Genomic DNA, 24,955 nt, shown 5'->3' on the forward strand with positions numbered 1-24,955 from the left:
TAAGGCCGAAGATGAGCTATGTTCCACGGCCTGTTGGTCTCTTCCTCTGATGTACGTGAGTCTTTATGCTCTCGAATATCGATCAGATAGTATGACCCGTTGTGCAGATTCTTGCTAACCACAAAAGGTCCCTCCCAAGGTGGGGATAGCTTATGCATATCAGTCTGGTCTTGGATGAGCCGAAGCACCAAATCTCCCTCTTGAAAGGTTCTCGTTTTAACTCGGCGACTGTGATAACGACGAAGATCCTGTTGGTAAATCGCTGAGCGAGCAGCTGCTATGTCACGCTCTTCATCCAACCGGTCCAAAGCATCTTGCCGTGCTGTCTCGTTGTCCGCTTCAACATAAGCCGTCACGCAAGGTGAATCGTGATGGATATCACTGGGGAGAACCGCCTCTGCTCCATAGACCATGAAGAACGGTGTGTATCCTATTGATCTGTTGGGTGTGGTATTGATGCTCCATAACATAGATGGTAATTCTTCTACCCAACAACCCGGTGTTCTCTGCAAAGGAACCATAAGCCGGGGCTTGATGCCTCTCAAAATCTCTTGATTAGCCCTTTCTGCTTGACCATTGGACTGTGGGTGTGCCACTGATGAAACTCAAGCCGGATGTGCTCCCGTTCGCAGAACTCCTTCATGGCACCCTTGGACAAATTGGTACCATTATCTGTGATGATACTGTGTGGAAAGCCAAACCGGAAAATCACTTTTTTGATAAACTGAACCGCCGTGGCCGCATCACACTTGCTCACCGGTTCTGCCTCCACCCACTTTGTGAACTTGTCAACCGCCACCAGGAGGTGGGTCTTCTTATCTTTGGACCTTTTGAAAGGCCCAACCATATCCAGCCCCCAAGTCGCAAACGGCCAAGTAATTGGAATCATTCTCAATTCTTGAGCCAACACATGAGCACGTCCTGAAAACTTTTGGCAACCATTACATCGTCTGACCAGATCCTCTGCATCAGCATGAGCAGTTAACCAATAGAAGCCATGGCGAAACGCTTTAGCTACCAAAGATTTTGAACCAGCGTGGTGACCATAATCTCCTTCGTGGATCTCACACAAAATTTCACAGCCTTCTTCAGGAGACACACAGTGTTGAAACGCCCCTGATATACTGCAATGATGCAACTCGCCATTGACAATAGTCATGGACTTGGACAGCCGAACTATCTGTCGGGCCAGAATCTCATCCTCTGGTAACTCGCCCCAGTTCATGTACGCCAGGTAAGGAAGCGTCCAATCCGGAATGACATGAAGAGCTGCCACCAATTGAGCCTCCGGATCAGGAATAGCCAAATCCGCTTCACCAGGGAGCTTGACCGACGGGTTGTGCAGCACATCCAGAAAAACATTGGGCGGGACCGGTTTGCGCTGAGAGCCTAGCCGGCTTAATGCGTCCGCCACTTCATTCTTCCATCGGTCCACGTGGTCCACCTGATATCCTTTAAAATGACCTGCAACAATATCCACCTCATGATGATATGCTACCATGAGTGGGTCCTTGGAGTCCCAAGTGCCAGACACTTGTTGAGCCACGAGGTCTGAGTCACCAAAGCACTTAACTCGACTTAGGTTCATCTCCTTAGCCATCCGGAGACCATGGAGAAAGGCTTCATACTCAGCTGGATTGTTAGTACAAGGAAACATTAAGCGGAGAACGTAACAAAACTTATCACCTCGTGGGGAAGTTAATACGGCTCCAGCCCCCGAGCCTTCCAATTGCCTGGATCCGTCAAAATGGATGGTCCAATATGTGTGATCCGGCTTTTCCTCAGGTGCTTGCATTTCCGTCCAATCATTGATGAAATCAACCAGTGCTTGAGACTTCACCGCCGTCCGAGGCACATACTTCAATCCCTGCGGCCCAAGCTCTATAGCCCACTTGGCAATCCGGCCAGTCGCTTCCCGGTTCTGGATGATATCCCCCAAAGGAGCAGAACTGACCACCGTAATTGGGTGCCCTTGGAAGTATTTCTTAAGCTTCCGTCTTGACATAAAAACTCCATACACCAGCTTCTGCCAATGCGGATACCTTTGCTTGGACTCAATGAGTACCTCGCTGATATAATAGACCGGACGTTGAACCGGATGCTCCTTACCTGCCTCCTTTCGCTCCACCACAATAGCCACGCTGACCGCATGAGCATTAGCAGCAACATATAGCAGTAACGACTCCTTGTCAATGGGAGCGGCGAGCACAGGCGGATTGCCCAATTGCCGCTTTAAGTCCTCAAATGCTTCATCAGTAGCAGAACTCCAGACGAACTGGTCCGTCTTCTTCAACATCTGATACAAAGGGATTGCCTTCTCACCAAGGCGGCTGATAAACCGGCTTAACACGGCAATCCGGCCTGCCAGGCGTTGAACATCATTGATACACTTCGGTTTAGCCAGGGAGGTGATGGCTGTGATCTTCTCCGGATTAGCCTCAATTCCCCTGTCGGACACCAGAAAACCCAATAACTTGCCCGCCGGTACACCAAAGACACACTTGTCCGGATTAAGCATCATCTTGTACGTCCTTAGGTTATCAAAGGTTTCCTTCAAATCGTCAACCAGAGTCTCCTTCTCCCTGGACTTAACCACGATATCATCCACGTAAGCATGTACATTACGGCCAATCTGCTTGTGAAGACAATTTTGTACACACCGTTGATAAGTTGCCTGGGCACTTTTGAACCCAAAGGGCATAGACACATAGCAGAAGGCTCCAAAGGGAGTTATGAATGCCGTCTTCTCCTGGTCCTTAACTGCCATTTTGATCTGATGACAGCCAGAATATGCATCCAAAAAACTTAAATGCTCACAACCCGCCGTAGCATCAATGATTTGATCAATACGGGGGAGGGCAAAAGGATCTGCTGGACAAGCCTTATTAAGGTCTGTGTAATCCACACACATGCGCCAGGTGCCGTTTTTCTTAAGGACTAGCACCGGATTGGCAAGCCAGTCAGGGTGAAAAACTTCAACAATAAAACCAGCTGCTAAGAGCCTGGCTACCTCTTCTCCAATCGCCTTGCGTCTTTCTTCGTTAAACCGGCGGAGGAACTGTTTCACCGGTTTGTATTTAGGATCCACATTAAGGGTGTGCTCAACGAGTTGCCTCGGTACACCTAGCATGTCAGAGGGCTTCCATGCAAAAATGTGCCGATTCTCACGGATGAACTCGATGAGCGCGCTTTCCTATTTCAGATCCAAGTTGGCACTAATGCTGAACTGCTTGGACAAATCGCCAGGTACGAAGTCAACAAGCTTAGTTTCTACTGCCGATTTGAACTTCAGGGCCGGATCATGCTCCGTAGTTGGCTTTTTTAATGGAGTCATGTCCGCCGGATCAACATTGTCCTTATAATACTTCAGCTCCTCGGTGGCACAAACCGACTCTGCATAAGCCGCATCTCCTTCCTCGCACTCCAAAGTGATTTTACGGCTTCCGTGAACCGTTATTGTCCCCTTGTAACCTGGCATCTTGAGCTGCAAATACACATAACAGGGTCGTGCCATAAACTTGGCGTAGGTTGGTCGCCCAAACAGGGCGTGATATGGACTTTGGATTTTCACCACTTCAAACGTCAATGTCTCCGACCTGGAATCATGATCATCTCCAAAGGCCACTTCCAGAGCTATCTTACCAATAGGATATGCTGACTTGCCAGGTACTACACCGTGGAACACCGTATTAGACGGTTTGAGATTTTTATCTGTTAGTCCCATACGACGGAAGGTCTCATAGTATAAGATATTAATGTTGCTCCCTCCATCCATGAGCACTTCGGTGAACTTGTAACCTCCCACCTGAGGTGCCACCACCAGAGCCAACTGACCCGGATTATCTACCTGGGGAGGGTGATCCTCTCTACTCCATATGATTGGCTGTTCAGACCAGCGTAGATAACGGGGCACGGCCGGTTCAACAGAGTTGACTGCCCGCCTCTGAACCTTCCGGTCTCGCTTGTCCAAGCTAGTGGTGAAGACATGGTACTGCCCACTATTCAACTGCTTTGGGTTGCTCTGGTGACCTGACTGTTGCTGCTGCTGGTTATAACCACCCTGGTTGTTCTGATTATTTTGATTATTATGTCCGCCCGGATTACCATTAAATCCTGAACCGGAATTTCCTCCACCGTAACCCGGCCCGGATCCTGAGCCACCGCCGGAGCCGTGATCATACCGGAAAGCATTAGAATTCTTGAACTCCTGCATAATAAAGCAATCCTTCCAAAGGTGGTTTGCTGGCACCTCCTTCGTCCCATGTCTTGGACAGGGCTGGCTTAGTAGATAATTTAGGCGATCCGGGTTAGGGTTGGGTGCCCCACTGCGATTTTTCGGTTTACCCTTGCATCGCTGGCCATTGTCCTGCGCGTTGGTATTAGCCACAAAGTCCATGTTACCATCCGCTTTACGCTTGCCTCCACCACCATTGCCTGCCCAGTGATGCTGCTGACCTTTGGAGTTGTTGTTCCTCTTTCCCTTCCCTGCCTTGTCATCATCAGATTCGGGATCCTTGGTACTATCAGAATCAGCATACTTTACCAAAGCAGCCATGAGGGTCCCCATGTCAGTGCAATGGCGCTTCATCCGTCCCAACTTCAGCTTTAGGGGCCCAAACCGGTAGTTGCCTTCTAGGGTTAAGACTGCGGTGTCAGCGTTGATGCGGTCTGACGAATGCAACACTTGTGAGACCCGGCGCACCCAATGAGTCGTCGATTCTCCTTCCTCCTGGACACAGGCAGCTAAGTCTACTATCGACATGGGCTGCTTACATGTATCCTTGAAATTACTGATAAACCAGGCTCGTAATTGGGCCCATGAACTGATAGAATTGGCCGGTAAGCTTTTTAACCAAGTGCGGGCCGTTCCTTCAAGCATCATGGTGAAGTATTTCGCACATGCCGCATCATCCACATCCAGCATCTCCATGGCCATCTCATAGCTCTCCACCCATGTCTCTGGGGGTTGATCCGCCGTGTAATTTGGTACCTTGCGTGGGCCCTTGAAATCCTTGGGTAGGCGCACATTGCGTAAAGCGGGGACAAGGCAAGGCACCCCGAAAGAGCTAGAAGTAACACCGGGTTCGACCAAAATAGTTGGACGAACCGGCGTAAGCTGCCGATCCTGATATTGTGCGGCTAACTCGGCCTCCCTGCGTGCTCGGGCCCGGTCCACCACTTCCTGAGCGTTATCAGCACCACCCGCCGGGTTGTTGCCGCGGGGTGCTCCACATCGTTCATTACTTGACACTGCCGGTTCCTCCATACGCCTGCTATAGCTCCGGCTTGGGCGAGGGGTCGAGTGGATCCGGTCTCGGCTGTACGAGTATGCTTCCTGTTGGTCCAAAGCTGTCCTAAGAAGCTCCTTGACCCGTCGCGTCTCTATCGCCTGCGGTGAGTCACCTTCAATTGGAATGGCCTCCAGCCGTGCAGTAGCGGCGACGAGATTGTCCATTGGGTTGGAGTAGTGACCTGGAGGTGTTGAAACAGCCTGAGGTATAACGGTGTTTTGACGAGGCGGATCCATCCGACGAGGTTGAACCGGCGCACCGGTCCCAAGAGCTTCCGCCCGGTTTCCCTCCAGCGGATTACTGGTTCCTGCTCCCAGGGTGTTGAAAAGGTCTCTGGCCTCGAAAACCGGAGGCAAACGGGATCGGTACTTCCTCCTCATGACTTCATGCGACGCGTTCTGGTCCAACATGAGCCTGTAGGCTTGTGCGTCTAGAGCGGCCCGCTCTGTGGCCATCCTGGTATCCTCAGCTGCCAGGTCCGCCTTGGCCTGGGTGATCTGTTCCATTACCTTTGCAATCTCCGCGTTGTGGATATCCTGATCCGCCGGATTAGCTTCCGCCATAAGCACAGCCAATGCCTCAAATAGCTCTGATAGAACTTGAGCCGGCGAGCGCACAGGGCCTCCTGCCCCGGCAGCCGCCGCCGCTGCTGAACCGGAGGTTGTTGCCGCAGCGGTCGAAGAATGAAGCGCTGCTTGTGTGCCGGCCATGAATATTCCAACTCGGTTGGGCAGATCATAGGGGTCCAGAATACTGTCGCCGTCGGAACAGCCCCCAATCGGGCCATCTTGTAGCTGATATAGAGATTCGGTTTCTCCGGTTGATGACTCATCGCCGGAGTAAATGACGGTCTCGCCGCCAAATCCCGATCCATCCTCATGACCTCCTCCATGGATGACTCCCACGAAGGCACGCTTCATGGCCGGTTTAACCCGGGCAGATCACGCACGCTGAGCCGTTTCGACGAGGTCGGTGCAGATATCCGGCTCAAGGCCCGGTTCTCTGATCTTGCCGATGAAAACGTGTATGCCACCAAAGGGGACCCGGTACCCGTACTCAACTGAGCCGGCCTCGGGGCCCCAGCCTGCATCGTCGATGTAAAGCTTGCCACGACGACTCTTAGTCACCCGGCCTACGGCGTAGCCCTCGAGTCCTTCAAAGCGGCCCTCCAAGAACTTGAAACCATCGTGCGATAGCCCGACGGTGGGCGCCAACTGTCGTGGTTTTGTCCTGGCAGATGTCCTAGAGAAAGGACTTAGTCATGGAGCCATCGCGACGGGTTAGCTTGAAGGGGTTAAAGCGGACACAGGGACGCAAGAGAGTTTATACTAGTTCGGCCCCTTCGATGAAGGTAAAAGCCTACGTCTAGTTGTGATGGAATTGATGGGGTTTCGATGACCAGGGAGCAAACAAGCTTCGCCTATGTCTCGAGTTATTGTCTGTTGTCCTTGAACCGCCACCGGGTCGTCCCCTTATATACACGGGTGACGCCCGTCGGTTCATAGAGTCCCAGTACCGGCTCATAGATGTGTTCGGTTTGGTCTCTACTTCTTCCTAACTTACAATACAAGTTAAATACCAACGTCGGTTTACGGCTACAGGCCTTGAACCGACTATGGGCCTTGAGCCATCATCTGCCTTCTTGGGCTTTAACATACTTAACTACTGACAAAGTTAACCCGGCCCAGATAGGCCAGTTTACGCCCAGTAGTGATATCCCCAACACCCCCCCTTGGGCCCATGCGCCTAGGGTTGGGGGGAAACCCTAAAGGGGGCGCCCCCTTGCTTGGGGGGCAAGCCCCCTCCCCTTGCCCCCCCCTCTAGATCTCATCTAGAGGGGGCCGGCCCCCTTCCTCCTTCCCCTATAAATAGAGGGGCAAGGGGAGGGCTGCAAACAACATCCAAGGTGCAGCACCTCCCCTCCCCAACACCTCTCCTCCTCCATAAGAGCTTGGCGAAGCCCTACTGGAGTACTGCAGCTTCACCACCACCACGCCGTCATGCTGCTGTTGGAGCCCTCTTCCTCAACCTCTCCCTCCTCCTTGCTGGATCAAGGCACGGGAGACATCCTCGCTCCGTACGTGTGTTGAACGCGGAGGTGCCGTCCGTTCGGCACTAGGATCTTCGGTGATTTGGATCACGACGAGTACGACTCCATCAACCCCGTTCTCTTGAACGCTTCCGCTCGTGATCTACAAGGGTATGTAGATGCACTAGGATCTTCCGCTCGTTGCTAGATGACTCCATAGATTGATCTTGGTGATGCGTAGAAAATTTTAAAATTCTGCTACGTTCCCCAACAAAGCGTTGACATATCATTGCAGTGATGTTTGAGCCTTCCTAACTTCTGTTTGAGCGGCAGAAAACGGCAATTGCCCTCCAACGTTAGCACTGCGGTATCTGCATTGATACGATCCGATGAATGCAGAATAGCTGAGACCCGCTTTACCCAATGGGTCGTGGACTCCCCATCCTCTTGGACACAAGCGGCCAGATCCACAATTGACATGGGTAGCTTACAAGTATCTTTGAAGTTCTGGATAAACCGGTGCTTCAATTCGGCCCAAGATTCCACAGAGTTAGTTGGTAAGCTTTTTAACCAAGTGTGAGCTGTTCCTTCCAACATCATGGTGAAGTATTTAGCACATACTGCTTCATCCACATCTAACATCTCCATTGCCATCTCGTAGCTCTCAGCCCATGCCTCTGGTTGCAGATCGGCGGTATAATTGGGTACCTTACGAGGTCCTTTGAAATCCTTGGGCAGTCTCACATTACACAAAGCGGGGGTAAGACACGACACCCCTAAGGAACTGAATACCACACCTGGCTCTACTGAAGCGGTAGGGTGAACCGGAGTAGGTTGACGGGCTCCGTGCAGAGCTGCTAACTCGGCCTCTCGACACGCGCGACCATGGTCTACCACATCCTACGCATTAGCATCTCCCCCTGCCGGGTTGTGCCCTCGTGGCGGATTACGGTGACGTGCGCTGCTTGATACGGCCGGTTCATCCTCAACGTGCCTGCTGTAGCTCCGTCTTGGACGGGGGTGGAATGAATCCTCTCGCGGCTGTGTGAATATGCCTGCTGCTGGTTTAGAGCTGTTTGAAGGAGATCTCTGGCCCGTCGTGCCTCAATTGCAACTGGTGATTCACCGTCGGTCGGGAGGGCTGCCAATTGTGAAGCGGCGGTCACAATGTTGTCCAACGGGTTGGAGTAATGCCCGGGAGGTGTTGGAACATACTGTGGCACAATGTTGTTCTGACGAGGAGGGTCCATCATGCGCGGCTGAACTGGTGCTCCTGTTCCTGGCGCCTCCATCCGGTTTAATATTGGCTGGTTACAAGTTCCTGCTCCTGGCGTATTGAAGAGATTTCGTGGCTCATAACCTGACGGGAGATGCGATCGGTATCTTCTTCTCATGACTTCTTCGGAAGCGTTCTGATCCAGCCTAATCCGGTAGGCCTGAACTTCCAACTTGGCCCGTTCTATAGCCATCCTAGCGTTCTCTGCCGCTAGGTCCGCTTTAGCCTGAGCTATCTAATCTTTCACCTTTGCAATCTCCATGTTGTGCTGATCCCGGGCTGCTGCATCCACCTTTGCGGCCATCAATGTTGCCAAAGTGTCGAACAAGTTAGACAGGACTTGAGCTGGAGGCGGCGCAGAGCTTCCTGCCCCTGCTGGCGTGGCCGTTGTTGAACCGGAGAGTATTGCTGCGGCGGCTGATGAGTGAGGCACTGACTGTGTACCGGCCATGAAGATGGCGGCCCGGTTTGGCAGATCAGGAGAGTCTGGAATACTATTGCCCTCGAAACCTCCACTAATCCGGCCATCCTGCAACTGATAGAGCGATTCGGTCTCTCCAGAAGACTCATCGTCGGAACAGACAACGGTTTTTCCATCGGACGCTAGTCCGTCCTCGTATTCTGCTCCATGGATGACACCTACGAAAACATGCTTCGCCACGGGCTGAACCGGGGAAGGGCTTGCACACTGAGCCGTCTCGATGATGTCGGTGCAGGTGTCCGACTCAGGACCTGGTTCGCCAATCTTGCCGATGAAGACTTGAATCCCACCAAAGGGGACCCGGTACCCATATTTGATTGAATCGGCCTCGGGGCCAAATCCTACGTTGTCGATGTAGAGCTTGCCACGGCGACTCTTTGTCATCCGGCCCACAGCGTATCCCTTGAGTCCATCAAAGCTACCCTTTAAGAACTCAAAACCATCGTGCAATAGCCCCACGGTGGGCACCAACTGTCGTGGGTTTGTCACGGTAGATGTCCTCATGAAAGGACTTAGTCATGGAGCCATCGCAACGGCTTAGCTTAAAGGGGTTAAACCGGACAAGGGGACACGGGAGTTTATACTAGTTCGGCCCCTTCGATGAAGGTAAAAGCCTACGTCTAGTTGTGATTGGTATTGGTAGGGTTTCGAAGACCAGGGAGCGAATTCGCTTTGTCTGGCTCTCGAATTATTGTCTGTCGTCCCTAAACCGCTGACGGGTCGTCCCTTTATATACATAGGTTGACGCCCGCCGGTTTACAGAGTCCCGAAGCCGGATCATAGATGTGTCCGGTTCGGTCTCTACACTTCCTATCTTACAATGCAAGTTACATAATTAGGTTGGTTTACATCTACAGGCCTTAACTAGCCTCTAGGCCTTGGGCCTTCATAAAGCGCCATCATTTTTACATCTTCATGGGCTTCCAATCTTCATAAAGCTAATCCAGCTACTCCTCGCCGGTTTACGTCCAGTATTAATATCCCCAACAGAATCCCTGATCCGACAAGTGCCCAAAGTGCGAGGACTCTACAGGTTTTTGCACCCTTGGCAAGACGCCACACTTGTTCCTTCTCATCCTAACACAGGATTTTAAAACGCGCACAATATGTTCCAAGAATCCTATGTTCTACCTGTGAGGGTGGGGTATTTTGAACATGTTGTCGACTAATTTGGAAATTTGGATTGCTATATTTGGATTAAAGGTACTAGTACCATGGTCAACACTGACATGAAGGAGGAAATTATTTCTAGATTTGGATAGGGAATACATTGTGTTCTCATATTATTTTTCCTGCAGTGCATTCCTTGCTCTGCCAGAACACATGTGATCAAGATGCTCGGCCTTGCCATAACTGAATACACCAGTTTAATGGTCACATTGAAGACAAGCCATGGATATAAGTTCCGAGTTGGATTCATGAACCAAGAAGATCGCTGTTTTTTATGGCCGAACTTGGATAAACTTTCTCAAGTGTTACAGACTGAAAGTTGGCGCACGAATGTTGATGGAAATAGCAGAACCTGATCTCATCTTCACTGTGATCTTCCACCCCGACGTCGTTCCAAGTGTTCATCAATGTTAGTTTTGTATCTGGTTCTTGCTTGTTGCCTCGATTACTTCTTAATCCACCTATTTTTTCTAACTAATCTTAATTTAACTTTAGAAGTAGCAACAAATCTCTCACGAAGATGCTACTTCTAACTAATATTTCTTATAATTGGTTGCACGTGTAGGTTTTTTCAAAGTTAAGAAGGCTCATTTGTTATTCTATAAGAACTCGACTGTTACTGATGGCACTGAAGTTGACTGGGACGACATCCACAAGTTCCTACACTTTATTGATCGTCTTGAGGTCCTTGTGGGGCGTTTCAATGGTGGAAGGCCACGATGGATATGTGTGCCACTGTTGCACTAGTTGAACAGGTCCAACTGTGTCGAGAAACCTATGGTACAAGCTATTTTCTGTTATATATGTTGTTCATAAACTCTTGCTTATACACAGTTTTATAATTGTGAACTTCTTGAAACAGAAACTGCCCAGTTCTATTGTTCCTATACAGATGCCTGACCATGGTCGGGTCAAACTTGCGCTTGGTCACAACAGGATGTTTATGTCGACCTACTCCATTCCTCTTGGAGGTGAAAAGATACTTATTCATGGGTGGTCTCAAATAATGAAGGCCCATCCATCTTGGAGAATGGGACGGAAGGTTATTCATGCTTTTCCATGGCTCTAAAGCGAATATCCTATTTATTGACCACATTGCGAGATGAAGCCGCTTTCAAAAGGTTGTGGATGCACGGGGTGGCGCCTGGGCCTTTTCCTGGGGCTTGGCGGCCTCACCCTTGGTTAACTGTAGGCAAAGTAGCACTGTTCGAGGCGTGCTTTGTACGGTTCAACCTGTATAAGTACTCATACTGCTTTTCAGCTATGGTTGTTAAGTGCCCCTGCTGGTTTCAGTTAAGGTTGTTAAGTACTCCTGTTGCTTTTACAGTCTATCATGTTTCTTCAGTATTATTTTCCTCTAGCCACCAAAACCAAACCAGGGCCAGCCTCCCAGGACTGGATGCGCCTCAGCGCACGCATCGCCGCCCCACCGTCTCCTAAATCGTTAACGCCGACGTCCGATGCCTCGCCATTGTCCTCCGCGCGCTTTGGTGCACTCACCACGCCGCCGCCCTCTCGCATTGTCAACATGGTCAACAAACAAGAGGAATCGGGAGAGGACTGTATGTGGAGAGGATGCTAGTAGGGGCCCACCATGTCCATGGCCGTACGCAAGGAAGTTCCTCATATTTTGTTATATATACTCCATTGTCAGCATATGGAAAAAGAAAATGCTTCCTCCTAGTGGTTTCGTGACATCTGGGACCCATGACATTTTCAGCGATATAGTCAATAGACAAGAGAACATCACAAGATCGGCTGACACCTGGGACGTAGCTGCTCGAACAGTATTTTTTTGTTATTGTTGAGACGGAGCAGGGTTTCAACAGGGCTATCGCCCGTCTAGCCCAGGCTTATATTTTATGTTCACCACATGACCGGCCCAACTATTTTTACTTTGTGAAAATGAGCCCAGTTTATTTTTTAAAAGAATACCCAATCCAGGCCTACTTATTTTTCTACGCCCTGATGGGCTGCAACTCTTTCAAGATGCCTGCAAATCTTGAAAGTAATATGAAATGGGTTGTAAATATAAAAAAACAGATGACAAATTGGCAATTACTTTATAATTTCTGATTTTTTCACATTTTCATATTCCAATTTCACTCGGCTTTAACCTAATTTAAATATATCTTCAAAGTACTTTAAATCTGGCTCGATATTTTGGTATTAAAAATAGTTTGGAACCCATAGAAATATGCGAAATTTCGTTTAAATTTTTAACCTTGGCCCTGGACAACAAAAAATGGACTGCAATAAATTGCATAAGAAGTTGCAATGAGCTATAAATTATTTTAAAAATAGGGAATGGTCTGACTTGTGGTCCTATTAAGTTGACATGTATGCAAGATTTTTTACTTATTATATACGTCAACAAACGATTCTAGCAGACGTAACCGTTGGATGTCAATCCAACGGCCGTCGTGTTTCTTCAATCTCTGATCTTCTTGCTCCAGCCACGAAATCCAGCGCTGGCGGGACCGCCTGCTCCCGCCTCCCATGGCCAGCTGTGCTGTCGCGCAGGCCTCACCGCCCCCTACTACTCCCACCTTTAGCCAAGCCATCCCTCTACTCACCCACATCCGTCAACTGTTGTGGCTTCGCCACCTCCAGGTCAGTCCCTTCCTGGGTCTCACCTCGTCCATCGCACTGGTGTTCTCGGCACGGCGTGGTCAACGTTGTCAACAAACGACAACATCGGAAGAGGGATGTACATGGAGAGGCTGATAGTTGGGACCCACATGGTCCATGGCCGGACGCAAGCAAGTACCTCCTTATTAAGCCAAAAAATGAATACTCCCAATGACAGCTTGCACCCACCAGCTATATCTTCGCACGCAAGGAAGTGCGCTCCTTATTACGCACAAAAAAATGAATAATCCCCCTGCTAGCTAGGACCCACCATAGTGGGAGGCTGACTTGTGGGCCTACTAAGTTGACATAGAGGGAGGGCTTTGTCAACTTAGTCAACAAACAATTCTATCACCAGTGACCGTTGGATTGTTAACATCCAACGGTCGTCCTGCTTCTTCAACCTCTGATATTCTTGCTCCAGTCGTCCAAACCACCGCGTGCACTTGCCTCCCGTGGCCGGTTGTGCTGCTGTAGAGGCCTCACCGCCCCCTACTACTCCCACCGCTGGCTAGGCCATCCCTCTACTCACCCACACCCCCTGTTATTCTGCGGTGACGGTAGCCTCACACCGCAGCCGAACCAGTCAACCCTCATACTCCTCTCCGCGTGGGCATCCACTGCCGCGTCTTCCCCGGCTCCGTGCCGTCCCCTTCCTAGGCCTCGCCGTTGTCCATCGCCTTGGTGCTCTCGGCACGGCGTGGTCAACGTGGTCAAGGAACGACTTCCATCGAACGAGTACCGTACGCGGAGAGGCTGATAGCTGGGTCCACGGCCGCAGCAAGGAAGTGCAACCTTATTACGCGCAAAATAATGATTCTTCCACCTGATAGCAGGGACCCACCAGACGGGCCACCGTATTTCACGGAAAAAATGTTTCCCCTGACTACTGGGACCCACTAGCTACATCTTCGCATGCAAGGAAGTGCCTCCTTATCCTCCCTGACAGTCAGGACCCACCTGGTCAAAGCGTAGGTAGCATTGTCATTCTGGTCACGAACGTGTATGTACATACTGGTCGATTGGTCTGTCTGCAGGCTACAGCGATGAACCGTGGCCGAGTAAGGAAGGGCATGTGTCATAGTAGAGGTGCGCACGTAGCATGTCATGCAGTCCTGTTAATATCGTGTACACGTATGTACAACCAGGGTGCATGGCCACGTACGTACATATGGGCGGGGTCTCGAACGCCTACTCATGCATACATATGTCCAGGGCTCGTGTACATGGAGAGGCAGCGACGGCGTCCTGTTCATCGGCAGCCAACAGGCTGGGTCAGAACAGAGGAAACAGTGTCGTGTTCATTGGGAGCCAAGTGACTGGGTTGGAACGTGTCCTGTTCATCGGGAGGCAACAGACTAGGTCGGAATGGGTCCTGTTCAATGGGAGCCTACTGGCTTGGACGGAACAGCTGCAACAGGGTCTGGTGATACGTCCATTTTGCATCATGCTTTTATATTGATATTTATTACATTATGGGCTGTTATTACACATTATGTCACAATACTTATGCCTATTCTCTCTTATTTTACAAGGTTTACATGAAGAGGGGGAATGCCGGTAGCTGGAATTCTGGGCTGGAAAAGGAGCAAATATTAGAGACCTGTTCTCCACAACTCCAAAAGTCTTGAAACTTCATGGGAGCATGTTTCAGAATATATAAAAAATATTGGGCGAAGGAAGCATCAGAGGGGGGCCACCCACCATCCACGAGGGTGGGGGCGCCCCCTACCCCCCTGGGCGCGCCCCTGCCTCGTGGGCCCCCTGGCAGGCCTCCGGTGCCCATCTTCTGCTATATGAGGTCTTTTTCCCTGGAAAAAATCATAAGCAAGCTTACGGGACGAAACTCTGCCGCCACGAGGCGGAACCTTGGCGGAACCAATCTAGGGCTCCGGCGGAGCTGTTCTGCCGAGGAAACATCCCTCCGGGAGGGGGAAATCATCACCATCGTCATCATCATCGATCCTCTCGTCGGGAGGGGGTCAATCTCCATCAACATCTTCACCAGCACCATCTCATTTCAAACCCTAGTTCATCTCTTGTATCCAATCTTTGTCCCAAAACCTCAGATTGGTACTTGTGGGTTGCTAGTACTGTTGATTACTCCTTGTAGTTGATGCTAGTTGGTTTATTTGGTGGAAGATCATATGTTTAGATCCTTTATGCATATTAATACCCCTCTGATTATGAACATGAATATGATTTGTGAGTAGTTACGTTTGTTCCTGAGGACATGAGAGAAGTCTTGCTATAAGTAGTCATGTGAATTTGGTATTTGTTCGATATTTTCATGAGATGTATGTTGTCTCTCCTCTAGTGGTGTCATGTGAACATCGACTACATGACACTTCACCATTATTTGGGCCTAGAGGAAGGCATTGGGGAGTAATAAGTAGATGATGGGTTGCTAGAGTGACAGAAGCTTAAACCCTAGTTTATGAGTTGCTTCGTAAGGGGCTGATTTTGGATCCATATGTTTCATGCTATGGTTAGGTTTACCTTAATACTTATTTTGTAGTTGAGGATGCTTGCAAGAGGGGTTAATCATAAGTGGGATGCTTGTCCAAGGAAGGGCAGTACCCAAGCACTGGTCCAACCACATATCAAATTATCAAAGTACCAAACGTGAATCATATGAACGTGATGAAAACTAGCTTGACGATAATTCCCATGTGTCCTCGGGAGCATTTTCCTTTATATAAGACTTTGTCCAGGCTTGTCCTTTGCTACAAAAAGGATTGGGCCATCTCGTTGCACCTTATTTACTTTTATTACTTGTTACCCGTTGAGGGAGTCCTGGATTAGGGGGTCTCCGGACAGCCGGACTATATCCTTTGGTCGGACTGTTGGACTATGAAGATACAACATTGAAGACTTCGTCTCATGTTCGGATAAGACTCTACTTGGCGTGGAAGGCATGCTAGGAAATACGGATATGTATATCTCCTCCTTTGTAACCGACCTTGTGTAACCCTAGCCCCCTCCGGTGTCTATATAAACCGGAGGGTTTTAGGGCTAGTTTGGTTTGTACCCTGAGATGCATGCCTGGAAATTTTTGCAACCTGGCATGTGCCTGGAAAGTCCAAGATTTTTGCCTGGCCAGGCCAGCCACGCACCGACGTGTTTGGTTTCTACCCTGGCCGTCCCTTTTTGTCCTTTAGCGATTAGAATATTTCTCCAAACAATAGTGTGTCCTTCCCTGTGTTTAATTAATGCCAGGCTACGCTGCAGAATGTCCAGGCAGCTGGAACCGGACGCCTGGTCCAGGCTGATTACTTTGCTTGGGGTTTTTCCATTTTTTTTATTCTCACCAGGCTAATCACATAGTGAAACAACCAGGCCCAGGTACGTGCTTTCTCTCCCAGGGCACGAACCAAACAACGACCAGGCCAGTTCCAGGCACCATCCAGGCCAGGCACTTATGGATGTGGACGCGAACCAAACTGACCCTTAGTCCGTAGGACAACATACAATCATACCATAGGCTAGCTTCTAGGGTTTAGCCTCTCCGATCTCGTGGTAGATCAACTCTTGTAATACTCATATCATCAAGAATAAATCAAGCATGACATAGGGTTTTACCTCCATCAAGAGGGCCCGAACCTGGGTAAAACATCGTGTCCCCTGCCTCCTGTTACCATCTGCCTTAGACGCACAGTTCGGGACCCCCTACCCGAGATCCGTTGGTTTTGACACCGACATTGGTGCTTTCATTGAGAGTTCCTCTGTGTCGTCGCCGTTAGGCTTGATGGCTCCTACAATCATCGATAGCGATGCAGTCCAGGGTGAGACTTTTCTCCCCGGAAAGATCTTTGTGTTCGGCGGCTTTGCACCGCGGGCCAACTCGCTTGGCCACCTGGAGCAGATCGAAAGTTACGCCCCTGGCCACCAGGTCAAGTTTGGAAGCTTAAACTACACGGCCGATATCCGCGGAGACTTGATCTTTGACGGATTCAAGCCCCTGCCTTGTGCGCCAGGCGGTCCCGATGAGTACGATCTAGCTCTACCATTGGACAGTGTTCGAGAAATCGCACCAGCAGCCGCTCCGGCCCTCAATTCGGAGCCAGTTGCGCCATCCATGGATGGGTGGATAGACCCCGCCACGGAGGCCGTATCCTCTGCGGCGATCGAGCCGAATATCGACCTTACCCTTCACGAGAGCCGTGTTGCTAAACTGTCGGATCCTTCTCCGGCCACGGACTCCGAAACGCCTGCGCCCGTTCCTGTCGAATCCGACTGGGCGCCGATCATGGAGTTTACCTTCGTGGATATTTTTCAACACTCGCCCTTTGGCGACATACTAAACTCATTAAGGTCTGTCTCCTTGTCAGGAGAGTCCTGGCCGAACTACGTCCGGCAGGATTGGGATGCGGATGACAAAGAAATTCACCGCCCACCAACCACCCACTTAGTAGCCACTGTCGATGACTTAACCAACATGCTCGACTTTGACTCCGAAGACATCGACGGTATGGACGACGATGCGGGAGGCGAAGAGGAACCACTGCCCACAGGGCACTGGACGCCCACTTCGTCACATGACGTACACACGGTGGACACACCCAAAGAAAACAACAACGAGGAACAAAAGGACGCAGCGAAGGGTTGTTCCCTCGAGAAGCAGTCAAAGCAGCGGCGTAAGCGCCGCTCCAAATCCCGCCTTGGCAGAAACAACGATCATATAGACCCAGCATTACAGCAGGGTAAACCATCGCCGGACCACGGCAACACGGAGAATCAAACCGAACAACCCGACTCTGTCAAAGATAATAATCCGGACGACATCACACCGGACAGACACCCGGAGCAACAGAATGCCCATCAAAGGCTTGTCGCCACCGCGAGGAGTCTTAAAAAGAAGAAGCAAAGGCTCAAGGCTGCGCAAGACACAACCAGAATCAGATGGAGTAAAGTAGTCAACACAACAGCGAAGTACGGCGGTAATCGCCACACCAAGAGCTACCCGAAGTGGAAGTTGCTACCTGGATTCGATGAGGAGGCCTTAGATCCCCCGCAACCAAAAATTAAAACGGTCATTTGGCCGGATAGACGACCTCACGACCAACATAGAGTGGCAAACAACGCCGCACATAAGCCAATACGTGATCCACGCGAGGGCTCGCATCAAAAGGACGGTGCAACCAGATCCATCTATGGACCACGCAAGCGCGCTCCAACATACGATGCAACACAACAAACATCCGAACACCACGGTACACCCAGATACAGGGGTGCCGCACACCCCCTATGTTTCACCGATGAGGTGCTAGACCATGAATTTCCAGAGGGATTCAAACCCGTAAACATAGAGGCATACGACGGAACAACAGACCCTGGGGTCTGGATTGAGGACTATATCCTCCATATCCATATGGCTCGAGGAGATGATCTCCACGCCATCAAGTACTTACCCCTCAAGCTCAAAGGGCCAGCTCGGCACTGGCTTAAAAGCCTCCTCGAAAGCTCCATTGAAAGCTAGGAAGAGCTCGAAGACGCTTTTCGGGCAAATTTTCAAGGGACTTACGTCCGACCTCCGGATGCGGACGATTTGAGTCATATAACTCAACAGCCTGGAGAGTCAGCCCGAAAGCTTTGGAACAGGTTTCTTACTAAAAAGAACCAAATAGTCGACTGTCCGGACGCTGAAGCCTTGGCAGATTTTAAGCACAGCGTCCGAGACGAGTAGCTTGCCAGACACCTCAGCCAAGAAAAGCCGAGCACAATGGAAGCATTAACAAGCCTCATGACCCGCTTTTGCGCGGGCGAGGACAGCTGGCTAGCCCGATGCAGCACCAGCGACCCAAGTACATCCAAAGTTAGAGATGGAAACGGGAAATCACGACGCAGCAAAAATAATAAGCGCCGGAATAAGGAAGACAGCCCGAAGAGCACGGCGGTAAACGCCGTATTCAGAAGCCCTCGGCCAGGTCAGCAAAAGCCTCCCTCTAAAGGTGCCAGAGATGAACTGTCCAGCCTAAACAAAATTCTGGACCAAATATGTCAGATCTATAGCACCCCCGATAAACCTGCAAATCATACCCACAGAGAATGTTGGGTCTTCAAGCAGTCCGGCAAGCTCAACGTCGAACATAAGGGGCAGGATACACCAAGCGAAGACGAGGATGAGCCTCGCAAGCAAAGCACTGGGGAACAGAAGAAATTTCCACCAAAAGTCAAAATAGTAAACGTGTTACACGTGATAAAGGGGAAAAACAAAGTGGCACTCCCAGATAAATATGCCCAAGGGCCTATCACCATGGAGTTCTGCCACTAGCCGTCTCAACCGATCGCCTTCGACAATCACGATTACTCGGCAAGTATCCGGCGCGCAGGATGGGCTGTCTTGGTATTAGATCCAATAATTGACGGATACCACTTCACACGAGTCCTGATGGACGGTGGCAACAGTCTAAACCTGATATATCAGGACACAGTCCGCAAAATGGGGATAGACCCAACAAAAATTTTGCCACAGCAATACTACCTTTAAAGAAGTAACGCCAGGCCCAGGGGCTCATTGCACGGGCTCCCTGCTACTAGAGGTTATATTCGGCTTCCCCGATAACTTCCATAGCGAAAATTTAATCTTCCACATTGCTCCGTTCCAAAGTGGCTATCAAGCACTACTTGGACGCGAAGCTTTCGCTCGCTTCAATGCGATACCGCATTACGCTTCCCTCACGCTTAATATGCCCAGTCTACGTGGCATCGTTATGGTAAATGGAAATATTGAGCGATCCCGGTGCGCCGAAGAGAGGCAGCCGCACACTAAAACGACCTCACCAACTAAAGCATTTGATAGGTCGTCAAGACCACGGACACGGTTAGATGTGTCCGGTGCAGCTATACGTAATTCATACAGGTTTGATGGCCACACCCCTATTACAAATACAAGGGGCTCAATGCGTGCAGACAAGTGGCAATTGTTACTCATCTTGAATTGTACATGGTTTCTTTAAACCTACCTTTTTGCATGACAACTTTTCACCTAAGTTCCTCTCTTTTATAGATGACCATCGTGCTACACCCGTCCAGGATACGGCACAACAGAGACACAGGCGCAGACGTGCAGCAGGGACCCGTTCCAAGGATTCTTTTTAGATTAAGACCCTGCGTCAACCTTTTTACTGTCTCTTGTTGATACACATCCCTCGAATTCTCGGTACAGTTGAGAAGGATGCTGACGTCTTGGCATGTGGCCACGTCAGAATAATGCACGTACCTGGACACCAGGGGCTTCTTACAAAGGGCACTGTTTAGGCCCGGTTTACACCATAAAGACCAAATACCTTAGGGAGTGTTCGACGTCGCGAGTTTGGCCTTATATGCATCAGCTCCGAATCATGTCTTTGGTCAAATGTTGGGTTTGTCCGGCTCCTGTGTTTTGCTTCCTTACGTTCCGCTCTATCGGCTAAGGCGGCACCAGGAGAAGTACTGCGATTGTGCCCTGGTTCATCCGGACGAGCACCTCAGTAGAGAAAGCCGAAAACTGACTGTCATGATATAGCGTGAGACTGGTCAACCACTCGATGACCTATTGGAATCTTTGGGATTCCTCCGCATTAACGAACGGCCGTTTCCTGGCCAGGCATGTACGCACCCCGAATCCAGACGAGCGCGGAGCCACCAGGGGCTATATTGTAGCCCCACTGTCAAACTCCTATGGCTAAGTGAAAGTGTTAAAGCATTATAGTCCGGTTGCCTAGTTCGCTGCGCTATCACCTCCTTATTAGGACCAAGACGTTGGATTAAGTGTGAATACGCGTCTTCTGCGAACACCCCTGCATTATATGCGTGGGGGCTGAAGCCGACAACTACAATCTTTCAGGTTATATACATGTATACATAAACGGCCGCACAGGAGGCATCACAATACTTTCGGGCAAAAGTATAAATACAGCCTTGATAAATTCAATAAAACGTTGTTTTTACAATGGGAATACATGTCACTCAAACATAACATTCTTCGAGCACTGGGCCTCTATCGTACGAGCGCCCTCAAGAACTTCTTCAAAATAGTGCTCGGCAGCCACTCGACCTATGGCCGAACCCTGCGTCGCGACAGTGGTGGCATCCATCTCCGCCCAGTATGTTTTGACATGGGCAAGGGCCATCCGCGAGCCTTCTATGCACGCCGACCTCTTCATCGCATTAATGCACGGCACCGCACCAAGGAACTGCTGCACCAAGCTAAAATAGCTGTTCGGCTTTGGCCTTTCCGGCCACAGATGATCCACAACAGACCTCATGGCGAGTCCGGACAATCTATTGAGTTCGGCCCATTCGGTAAGCTGATTGATATGTCTCCAACGTATCTATAATTTTTGATTGCTCCATGCTATATTATCTACTGTTTTGGACTATATTGGGCTTTATTTTCCACTTTTATATTATTTTTGGGACTAACCTATTAACCGGAGGCCCGGCCCAGAATTGCTGTTTTTTTTGCCTATTTCAGTGTTTCGGATAAACAGAATATCAAACGGAGTCCAAACGGAATAAAATCTTCGGAAACGTGATTTTCTCACCGAACGTGATCCAGGAGACTTGGACCCTACTGCAAGGGATCAAAGAGGTGGTCACAAGGGTGGGGGCGCCCCCCCCCTAGGGCGCGTCCCCTGCCTCGTGGGCCCCTCGGTGCTCCACCGACGTACTCCTTCCTCCTATATATACACACGTACCCCCAAACGATCAGAAGAGGAGCCAAAAACCTAATTCCACCACCGCAACTTTCTGTATCCACGAGATCCCATCTTGGGGCCTGTTTCAGAGCTCCGTCGGAAGAGGGCCGTCATCACGGAGACCTTCGGGTCCATAGTTAGTAGCTAGATGGCTTCTTCTCTCTCTTTGAATCTCAATACAAAGTTCTCCCCTCTCTTGTGGAGATCTATTCGATGTAATCTTCTTTTTGCGGTGTGTTTGTTGAGACCGATGAATTGTAGGTTTATGATCAAGTCTATCTATGAATAATATTTGAATCTTCTCTGAATTCTTTTATGCATGATTGGTTATCTTTGCAAGTCTCTTCGAATTATCCGTTTGGTTTGGCCAACTAGATTGGTAGTTCTTGTCATGGGATAAGTGCTTAGCTTTGGGTTCGATCTTGCGGTGTCCTTACCCAGTGACCGAAGGGACAGCAAGGCACGTATTGTATCATTGCCATCGAGGATAATAAGATGGGGTTTATTTCATATTGCATGAATTTATCTCTCTACATCATGTCATCTTGCTTAAGGCGTTACTTTGTTTTTAACTTAATACTCTAGATGCATGCTGGATAGCGGTCGATGAGTGGAGTAATAGTAGTAGATGCAGAATCGTTTCGATCTACTTGTCACGGACATGATGCCTATATACATGATCATGCCTAGATATTCTCATAATTATGCTCAATTCTATCAATTGCTCAACAGTAATTTGTTCACCCACCGTAGAATACTTATGCTCTTGAGAGAAGCCACTAGTGAAACCTATGGCCCCCGGGTCTATTCTCATCATATCAATCTCCATCACTTTTATATTGTTTTGCTATTTACTTTCATTTTACTTTTTACTTTGCATCTTTATATCAAAAATACCAAAAATATTATATCTATCAGATCTCACTCTAGTAAGTGATCGTGAAGGGCTTGACAACCCCTAATCGCGTTGGTTGCGAGTAGCTATCGCTTTGTGCAGGTACGAGGGACTTGAGCGTGGGCTCCTACTGGATTGATACCTTGGTTCTCAAAAACTGAGGGAAATACTTACGCTACTCTGCTGCATCATCCCTTCCTCTTCGGGGAAAATCAACGCAAGCTCAAGACGTAGCAAGAAGGATTTCTAGCGCCGTTGCCGGGGAGTCTACGCAAAAAGTCAACATACCAAGTACCTATCACAATCCCTATCTCTCGCATTACATTATTTGCCATTTGCCTCTCGTTTTCTTCTCCCCCCAATTCACCCTTGCCATTTTATTCGCCCTCTCTCTCTATCCTCCCTCTCTATTTGCCTTTTTGTTTGCTCGTGTGCTAGTTTGATTGCTTGTCATCATGGCTAGTCTCATATATTCTCCGTTCTCTCCTGAGAGTGAAGTTCTAAATTTTAAACAAAGGGAGGGAGAAAATCTAAAAGATGCTTGGTATAGGATTTGCAATGCTCAAAATAGATCTACCAGGAAACAATCTACCTTAGTTCTTCTCCGCAATTTTTATGTAGGTATTAATCCTTGGAATAGATATATCCTCGATACCATTACCAGAGGGAACTTCTTGGGTAGCCATACTTTTGATTCTTATAATGCTATGTTAGATTTATTTGGCTCACCACCTCTTTTGGTTAATGGAACCATGTTAACTTTGGAGCATGTTATGCAAAGACTTGAAATTATTGAAAATAAAGTTGCTACTATTGAATCAATTGAAAGTCTAGATAAAAAGATCCACAATCAAATCACTCAATATGGATCTAAGGTAGGAATGACTTTGAAAAATATTAAGGAAAAGGAACCCATAGTTAATGAGAAGATGAACTTAGATTCTACTAGAATTGATAAACTTGAGGGTATCATTACAAATTTGGGAACCGCTTTTTCTTCCATAAAGAATACTCCTAGTCCTCCTACTAAAATTTCCAAGCTCATGTATGTTCCTAAAAATAAGGGTGAATCATCTAGTAAGGAAATTGCTGATCTTAAATCTATAAGTATTCATCCCAATCTTTTTGCTATCATTAAAGAACCAATTATTACAAATGAATTCTTTGATCTTGTGCCTAAAAGTTTTATAACTAATAAAAATAAAGAAATTACTAAGTATGGTAGATGCCTAATTCAAGAATTTCCTACCAAAGATGGCAATACCTAGATCTATCCTTGCTTGTTATGCCTAGCTAGGGGCGTTAAACGATAGCGCTTGTTGGGAGGCAACCCAATTTTATTTGTATTCATTGATTTGTGCTCCTGTTTAGTAATAAATAAATTATTTAGCCTCTGTTCTGGTTGTGTTTTTTGTGTTTAATTAGTGTTTGTGCCAAGTAGAACCATTGGGAAGACTTGGGGAAAGTCTTGTTGAACTTGCTGTAAAAAACAGAAACTTTAGCGCTCACGAGAACTGCTGTCATTTTTATTCTAAGAGTGATATTTAGTTAATTCTTTTTTCAGATGATTAATAGATAAATTCCGCACGTCCAGCATTTTATTTTAGAATTTTTGGGGTTCCATATCTTGCGCTAGCTACAGATTACTACAGACTGTTCTGTTTTTGACAGATTCTGTTTTTTCGTGTGTTGTTTGCTTATTTTGATGAATCTATGGCTAGTAAAATAGTTTATAATCCATAGAGAAGTTGAAATACAGTAGTTTTAACACCAATATAAATAAATAATGAGTTCATTACAGTACCTTGAAGTGGTCTTTTGTTTTCTTTCGCTAACGGAGCTCACGAGTTTTCTATTTTGAGTTTTGTGTTGTGAGGTTTTCAAGTTTTGGGTGAATTCTTTTGATGGATCATGGAACAAGGAGTGGCAAGAGCCTAAGCTTGGGGATGCCCATGGCACCCCCAAGATAATCCAAGGACACCAAAAAGTCAGAGCTTGGGGATGCCCCGGAAGGCATCCCCTCTTTTCGTCCACTTCCATCGGTAATTTACTTGGAGCTATATTTTTATTCACCAACATGATATGTGTTTTGCTTGGAGTGTCTTGTATTATTTGTGTCTTTGTTCGTTAGTATGCCACAATCATCCTTGCTGTACACACCTTTTGAGAGAGCCATACATGAATTAAAATTTGATAGAATACTCTATGTGCTTCACTTATATCCTTTGAGCTAGATAATTTTGCTCTATGTGCTTCACTTATATTTTTTGAGCTAGATAATTTTGCTCTATGTGCTTCACTTATATCCTTTTGAGCTAGATAATTTTGCTCTATGTGCTTCACTTAGATCTTTTAGAGCACGGTGGTGGATTCGTTTTAAAGAAACTATTGATCTCTCATGCTTCACTTAAATTAATTTGAGAGTCTCTTAATAGCATGGTAATTTGCCTAATAATAATATGCTTGGTATTCAAGATTTGTGAAACTTTCTTTTGCGTGTG

This window comes from Triticum urartu, chromosome 7A (genome assembly GCF_056163025.1).
Source record: "Triticum urartu cultivar PI428250 chromosome 7A, HENAU_Tu73, whole genome shotgun sequence".
NCBI classification, from domain to species: domain Eukaryota; kingdom Viridiplantae; phylum Streptophyta; class Magnoliopsida; order Poales; family Poaceae; genus Triticum; species Triticum urartu.